The 8,173-nt window shown below is 39.6% G+C and overlaps 1 protein-coding gene across 1 annotated transcript in view; it reads right to left on the reverse strand.

Moving 5' to 3' along the window:
- The window catches only part of tmem150b.L (transmembrane protein 150B L homeolog), a 28,034-nt gene extending 25,593 nt beyond the window's left edge, over window positions 1-2,441 (reverse strand). The window contains 1 exon segment of the mRNA NM_001096573.1: window positions 2,382-2,441. The gene's annotated coding sequence lies outside the window, so the exon portion shown is untranslated.
- Window positions 2,442-8,173: the final 5,732 nt, after the last annotated feature.

Raw genomic sequence — 8,173 nt, forward strand, 5'->3', positions numbered from 1 at the left:
CCTGTCCTCACAAAGAAGAGAGAATGTACATAAACGCAGCTAATGTAATTAAGGCTTTGGTTCAATAAAACTAACGAGGCACAATCCTGGACATTGTTATGAACCAGGGTCATGTTTATCCAAGGTCTAAGAATAAACTGGCCAGTAAATTGGAATTTGCTACTCATATTTATTCACAGCCTACTGTTGCCTTGCTCCTGACAACAATGTGTAATAGGGTGCAAATTGGTGGAAAACCCTGATGTAACATATTGTATTAGAGAGGGTGCAGAGAAGGGCAACTAAAGGTGGCCATACAGGGGCTGATAAAAAGCTGCCGTCAGACCGAGTCGGCAGCTTATTGGCCCGTGAATGGGGCCCTCCGATCGGAATGGACTAAAAATCCCGTTGGATCGCGGCCGCATCTGTTCGTTGATACAGCCCCTTGATCCGACCGCCCGTTACCCTTCGTTAGGATCCGATCGTTGGGCCCTAGGGCCCACGATCGGATCAGCCCGATATTGCCCACCTCAAGGAGGGCATATCGGGGAGAGATCAGCTCGTTTGGCAACATCGCCAAACAAGCGGATCTCACCGTATTTGGCCACCTTAAACAGGTAAAAGGTATGGAAAATCTTAGCTATGAGGAAAGACTGGCCAAATTGGGGATGTTCACACTGGAGAAGAGGCGCTTAAGGGGTGATATGATAACTATGTATAAATACTGTACAGTATATAAGGGGATCATATAATAATCTCTCTCTAATGCTTTATTTACCAGTAGGTCTTTCCAGCTGACACAAGGTCACCCATTCCGATTAGAAGAAAAGAGGTTCCACCTAAATATTCGGAAGGGGTTTTTTATAGTGAGAGCTGTGAAGATGTGGAATTCTCTCCCTGAACCAGTTGTACTGATTATACATTAGATAGCTTTAAGATGGCTTTTAGATGGCTTTTTAGCAAGTGAAGGAATACAGGGTTATGGAAGATAGCTCATAGTACAAGTTGATCCAGGGACTAGTCCGATTGCCATTTTGGAGTTAGGAAGGAATTTTTTCCCCCTCTCAGGCAAATTGGAGAGGCTTCAGATGGTTTTTTTTGCCTTCCTCTGGATCAACTGACAGTTAGGCAGATTAAAAAAAGTAAAAAGGTTGAACTTGATGGACGTGTGTCTTTTTTCAACCAAACTTACTATGTTACTTTGTCAGAGTAACACTTGGTGCAGGCGCTAGGGGCAAAATTTTCCAGTACTCTACTTCCTTTATGGTATTAGAAAAGTTATTCCAGCTATACACTCATGATCAAAGCAACTGCTTTCTTGTAATCATATAATCCTTTGCCTCAATGGCTAATTTACTCACAACTGCCACCCCAAAATAAGTACTCATTAGTATTCTTATTAAAGTACAGGTATGGGATGGGTTATCCGGAAACAAGTTATCCGAAAACAAGTTATCCAACAAACTCATGATTACGGGAAGTATATCTCCCATAGACTTAATTTTATTCAAATAATTGCAATTTTTAAACATGGGTTTCCATTTTTCTTAATATTAATAAAGCAGAACCTTGTACTCGACCCCCAACTATGATATAATTAATCCTTTTTAGAGGCAAAACCAGCCTATTAGGTTTATTTAATGTTTAAATGATTTTAGTAGACTTAAGGGGTCTTTCCAAATTATGGAAACACCCCTTATCCAGAAAACCCCAGGTCCTCAGCATTCTGGGTAACAGGTCTCATACCTGTACTCATTAGGAATAAGTATTAATTATAGTATAAGTTTTAATTGATATTCACAACAGTCAGAACTGTTTCTTGATCATTATACATCAAATAAAAGTGTCTTTGTAATCACCAAATATATGTACCGTAATAAAAGACATAAGGATAGAAAATACAGCCAGCTATCACATACCATCAACAGTAATGGGAAATGTCATATGATGCATTTGTACAATAATTACCTTTTTTGACCTTTTTTTGAGTCAATAATTATGGAGCAAGGTTCTTCCAATTGCTTCCCTTTATGTCAATAGGAAACTGTGGGTGTGTGATGTCTACTTCAAGTAGTGCCCAAAGACTATTACCAAAATTAAGGTTATTTGATGTTTTTGCTTACTGGTCTTCAGCCATACACCATACATTTGTAGTGCAATCCCCATCTAAAGTAGACTCTTTATCATGGATACTTCTACTGCTCCAGTGGAAACATGCCATGTCCCCTTAGGTAGGTTAGGATTTTTATACATCAGTAAAGAATGCATAAAAACTACTACCAATGGAGTAAATAATATATAAGGTGAAATTACATTTTTAGTCCAAGACAGAAGGATATTAAAAGGCACTAGGAGAACCATATAAAGCAGCGGCTGAGAAATATGTAAAGTTTCAGACATACCTTAATATTTCTTGTCCTGGTGGTGTCTGTTCCCGAAGCAGGGAAGTTACTACAGGTCTGATGGTACTTCCTTCCCAACTAAAGTCTGTGTGCAGTTGGGTGTCAAGGTCTAGTTAAAACAGGCCCCACCCACCAGGTGACCAAGCAATGGGGGAAAGTCCATGATATACAGTTTCAGAGGAACTACTGTAATCTAGAGACAGGTTGTAAAAAAGGTGATGCTGGGACATATCATTGTTGCTAACAGAAGCACGGGTAAATGTTGGAGTGTATTATAGTTAAAGGTATACAACAGAAGTTTCTAATTATTCTTAAAGTTTTTTATGCCTATACATCTATAATGTTAGAAGGGTACAAGAGGAAGAGGATAGTTTATATACAGTACAATTAAATAAATACAGGTAAAAAGATTTGAGCTGGCACAACATAAAGGAGGTGTTAACCCAAAGGTCCTCCAAGCTTTATTTATTCTAAAACCATAACTGATTCCCTGGATCTGCCCACTATAGAAAGTCCAAAATCTCCCCAACACTGACACTTTTTCAAACAGTATTTTCAGGGTAAATCTACTCTGGCCTATTGGGGAGTTTTCTAGTGTAAATAAAAAGAATATTGTATAGAATATCTCAGTTTGTTCCAATGCTATCGCAAAATAACCCTGTATAAACGTGATGAAGCCATGGTAAATAGCGATGAACGAATCTGTCCTGTTTTGCTTCTCCGAAACATTTGCTTGCGAAATTTGCGAAAATGGCGAAAAATTTGTATTGAACAATTTGTGAAACGCATTGAAGTCAATGGAGGTCAACATTTTTTTTTATGCCCAAAAATTTTTATGCACGTACACTTTTCCTCACTCCAAATGCATTAAAGTCAGTGAGCGATTATTGTTATGGTGAATTTTTTATCTCGGCGACTATTTGTCCAAATGCATAAAAGTGAATAAGGCATCAACATGTTTTCTAACAATTTTTACACTCGCAACTTTTTTTGCTGCAAATCCATGCCTAATTCAATCGAGAGCTGTCAACGTTTATTCCTGTGACCTCCCAGTGACAACCATATGGGCTGCTGTTGCCTGCAATTTACTTGCTGGAACACACCACATTTTGCCCTGATTTCAGTGGAATTTCCTGGAATAAGTATGAGGGCCAGAGCCTTTTAGAAAAGGTTGATGTTATCCATTACAAGTATTTTCTATACGTTTGTGTTTCATTTGGGCACCATAGAGTCTGGACGCAATGTTTTTTAATCAGATAAAACAGGTATGAAAGTCATTTTAATGTGAAAAACCACTATTGCCATTCTAGCTATAATATCAGTTGTACAATGCTGGGTGCAATCCTTACCACTTGCGTTGGTAATCCTGTCTGCATCTAATGGATTGTTAACACCACAATTTTGAATTGATGAGATTACTAAAGCTCTTCTTCACTGTACTCGCCATAGAATGGTGTATTGTTTGTACCTAAACACAGTCACACTCATCTAAAAAGTAGTTGTTTCTATCTTTTTGTTCACTCAGGAAAGTAATTTGTGTCTGATTGACAAGTGCCAGTCAGTTTTTCATGGGATATTTTGAATAAGGAATGTTCCATGCTATCAAGGTGAAACCAAAGCGAGCACTAAAAAATATGTGTACTTATGAACATAAGAATAACAGCTAAACATAGTATATAATAAATCCTATAGCATAAACATGATGAACATATAATATATCCTGGATGGTGGCTTAGATAATGCTTACTTTGCTGCCTCGGAAAGGTAACAACAGAACATACATAAAGAATTATTTCAGCAGCACTCCGATTATGGTGAAAAAATGGTAGCTTTATTTGTGCCTCAAGCTAAGCGACGTTTCGAGCTTTTCCAGCTAAGCGACATTTCGAGCTTTTTTCACCATAATCGGAGTGCTGCTGAATTAATTCCTTGTACAAGAATCAGACCTGGGCAGACAGAGTCACAGACGGCACCAGACACTACAAAAATCGGTGAGAGTGTTTGTGTAGCACTACTTTGTGTTTGTTGAACAGAACATATATAATGCTGCCAAAAATATACACAATATTAAAATATATAGTTGGATTACATTTCTGTACCTAAACCAATTCACTAACCATATGCCACTGGTTTCAGAACTTTCAGGCTTGCCACCATAACAGGGACCTGGCTGAGGGACAGTTCGATATGGTGATATTTGAGTGTGAATTATTACTTTTTAGTTATGATTCTTGAAACCCAAAATTCTTCGGAATATCAAATGAAACCAATCGCAGATCACAATATCTTCAAATTGTAAAAGGGACATCTCCCATTAACTTATAGATGACCTCGACAGGTTTGAGATGGAAGATTTTTAGATTCTGACTTTTTGCAGCTTCAGGGTATAATAAATCTGGATTGGAGGTTTTTTTCACAAAAAATTTTTAGTATTTGCCCCACCAGAAAAAAATGAGTTTAGAAAATAACCCCTTCAATGTATATGTTAGAGACTTATAAGTCTGTGACCTTCTAATGAGCTAAAGGGGTTCTTGAAAATATTTTTACGACAAAAGGGGCTCAGCCCTGAAAAGTCTGAAGATCTCTGCCATATGATGATGTTCTCAGTTGCTGTCTTTTCCTTGGCTGGAAGTAGGCAAAGTTGTATACAGTATTTATCAGGGAATATACCCTACCACAATGGAAGCCGAACAACACAAAGTTACTGGACATTGATGATATATCCCATCTAATCATCCCCCCCCCCACCTGTATGTATAATCTTTCCAGACAGGTCCTATAAATCCATCTCTTAAAATCTGCAAATTGAGTACATTGCATAACATTCCTCTGCAATAACTGACCTTTTGTAGACGTCAAGAATGCTGTCTTTATCAGAGCGGTGTGACTTCTGTTTGTTTCATTGATAGTAATTGCAAAGGAAGTTTAAAAAAAGACTGAAATATTGTGCAAGCCATTGTATAATGTGCTGGGGACTTCCTATTCACCACTCACAGCCACCCTGCAGTGTTGTTTGGCATGGCAAGACATGGCAACACTGCTTTGTGCACATTATGGTATGCTATTTACATAGGTATTGGCTGTACACATACTCCTTGGCAACCTGAGTGAGCTTCAATTTGTCGTCCCCCCCCCCGGCTAGGGTTGCCAATTGGCCGGTATTTTACCAGCCTGGCCAGTAAAAATTATGGTTGATCCCAATGTTATTAATAGGGAAATAAGATAAATATATAGGATGGCCAGTATTTTTTCAAGAAAAGGTGTCAAGAAAAGGTGGCGTCCCTACCCCCAGCCTGAAGAATTGTGCACAATTCTAAACATGGACGCTTAGCTGCTTGTGTCCATAATTGCAAATAATTTTTGGCAAGTGAATCAGACTCTAATAACATTTCTGACACCACATGCCAAAAAAAAAAGATATTCACACACAAACACAGTAAGAAAAAACACGCATAGCAACTTGTGTAATTTGAGAATGAATATGGTTAAAAATGCCATATTTTATATATTGAACTTATTGTACCAGCCTAAAGTTTCAGCTTGTCAATAGCAGCAATGATCCAGGACTTCAAACCTGTCACAGGGGGGTCACCATCTTGGAAAGTGTCTGTGACACTCACATGCTCAGTGGGCTCTGAGCAGCTGTTGAGAAGCTAAGCTTAGGGCTCGTCACTAATTATCCAGCAGAAAATGAGCTTCCCCTGTAATATAAGCTGATGCTACAGGGCTGATTATTAAATTCTGATGCTAATTGCACTGGTTTCTGAGCTGCCATGTAGTAATTATCTGTATTAATTAATAATCAGCCTTATATTGTGACATTTCTATTCTATGTGAACTGTATATTGTGAGTGGGTCCCTAAGCTCAGCAAGTGACAGCAGCACAGAGCATGTGCAGTGAATCAGCAGAAAAGAAGACGGGGAGATACTGGGGCATCTTTGGAGACACAGATCTTTACTGCTAAAGGGCTGTGGTTGCCTTGGGCTGGTACAGATGCACAAAACATAATGTACATCATTTCTACCTCACTTCTTTAGTTAGGCTTTAGTTCTCCTTTAAAAATGCTATGTAAAAATACGGCATTCATCCATCACATTTTTTATTCACTTTCCGACAAATGTATCCCATTGACAAGGTGTGTAGTGGTTAGGGTTGCCACTTTTTCTGGAAAAAAATACCGTCCTTCCTATATTCTTGCCATTTTTTCCTATTAATAACATTGGCATCAAGCATCATTTTTACCGGCCAGGCTGGTTAAAATACCGGCCAGGTGGCAACCCTAGTAGTAGTGTAAAATAACAAAGTCCAATCGAGCGATTGGGTGGCATATTAAAAACGGTTTCTTTTTCGTTTTACACAGCATGATCAATAGGCCCTCAGTGCATGCAATGCAAACAAAGACACCCTGTGGCTACAATAACAACCTGCAACTGAATGTAAATCATAGGCCATTTAGCTGAACAACTTGCTCTACCTGTTGTTAAATTCCCCAAAGTATGTATTTTGGGCCTTGTAGATGAATTGGCCATACTTATCACAGAAACTTGATTACAGCAACCCTGTTCTATGAAAAGAAACTTATCATTATGAAATGGATGAGCCCCGATCCTCCCCATGTTGTAGACTGGTTGGCACTTGTTAATAAAGCTGTTCCTCTGATTAAACTGATGTACATTGCCAGAGGCTCCTCATTGAAATTAGAAATGATATGGGCACCTTGACTGGATGCCAGTCCAAGATAAGATCTTCCCAATGACCCACCATACACTGGACACCCTTGTTAAGTCCCTGAATTGCAAAAAATCTGTCCACATCTGCACAAAAAACTCAGAACCCTATGATGCCATGAAAAAAACCCTAAACACTCAAGATTAATTTTGGTCAATTCCATCCATTGTCTTCTCCAAAAGTAGGCCTTGTCTTGGCCATTATTATGAAAAAATAAATAAGATAATGTTACTTTTTTGGACTGGACTCCACGGTGCGCTGTTGTCCGACACGTCGTCATTTGATGACACGCATGCGACGTGTCGGATGTGCAGAAGATAATGGCACTGAATGTGAAATCGCAAGTACAAACTACATGTATCCGATTGTCGGACTTGATTGCCGCACGCTGCGTCTTTATCTGACAGTCAGATACAGGGCCTCCATCAGGGGGGTACAGGGGGTACAAGTGTACTGGGCCTGAAGGGGGGCCAGGCAGTGCTGAACTTTTCGAAAGAGCCAGGCCCCCTTGACAGCGCTGAAGCCGTGCCGCCCATCGTCTGAACAGTCGAAATGCGGAAGTGCTGAACAGCCGAAGTCCTGAAAAGCCCCGAGGCCACGAAAATAGCCGAAGCCGGAAAGACACGAAGTCACGAAAACAGCTGAAATTGAAGTCCTGAAGCGGTGAAAAGACCCAAAGTCACGAAAACAGCCGAAATTGAAGTCCTGAAGTGGCGAAAAGACCTAAAGTCGCGAAAACAGACGAAATTGAAGTCCTGAAGCGGCGAAAAGACCAGAAGTCATGAAAACAGCCAAAATTAAAGTCCTCAAGCGGTGAAAAGACCCAAAGTCACGAAAACAGCCGAAATTGAAGTCCTGAAGTCGCGAAAACAGCCGAAATTGAAGTCCTGAAGCGGCGAAAAGACCCAAAGTCATGATAGGAGGCGAAGTTGAAGTCCTGAAGCCATAATGTGTGTTTTTTTGTTTTCGGACAACAGCGCACAGTAGATCTCAGTCATGTTATTTTATCTGATTTGTGTTTAATCAATTTTTTCTTATTTTGTTTCCATTCCCCTTCCTTCTT

Source organism: Xenopus laevis, chromosome 7L (genome assembly GCF_017654675.1).
Source record: "Xenopus laevis strain J_2021 chromosome 7L, Xenopus_laevis_v10.1, whole genome shotgun sequence".
Lineage (NCBI taxonomy): Eukaryota > Metazoa > Chordata > Amphibia > Anura > Pipidae > Xenopus > Xenopus laevis.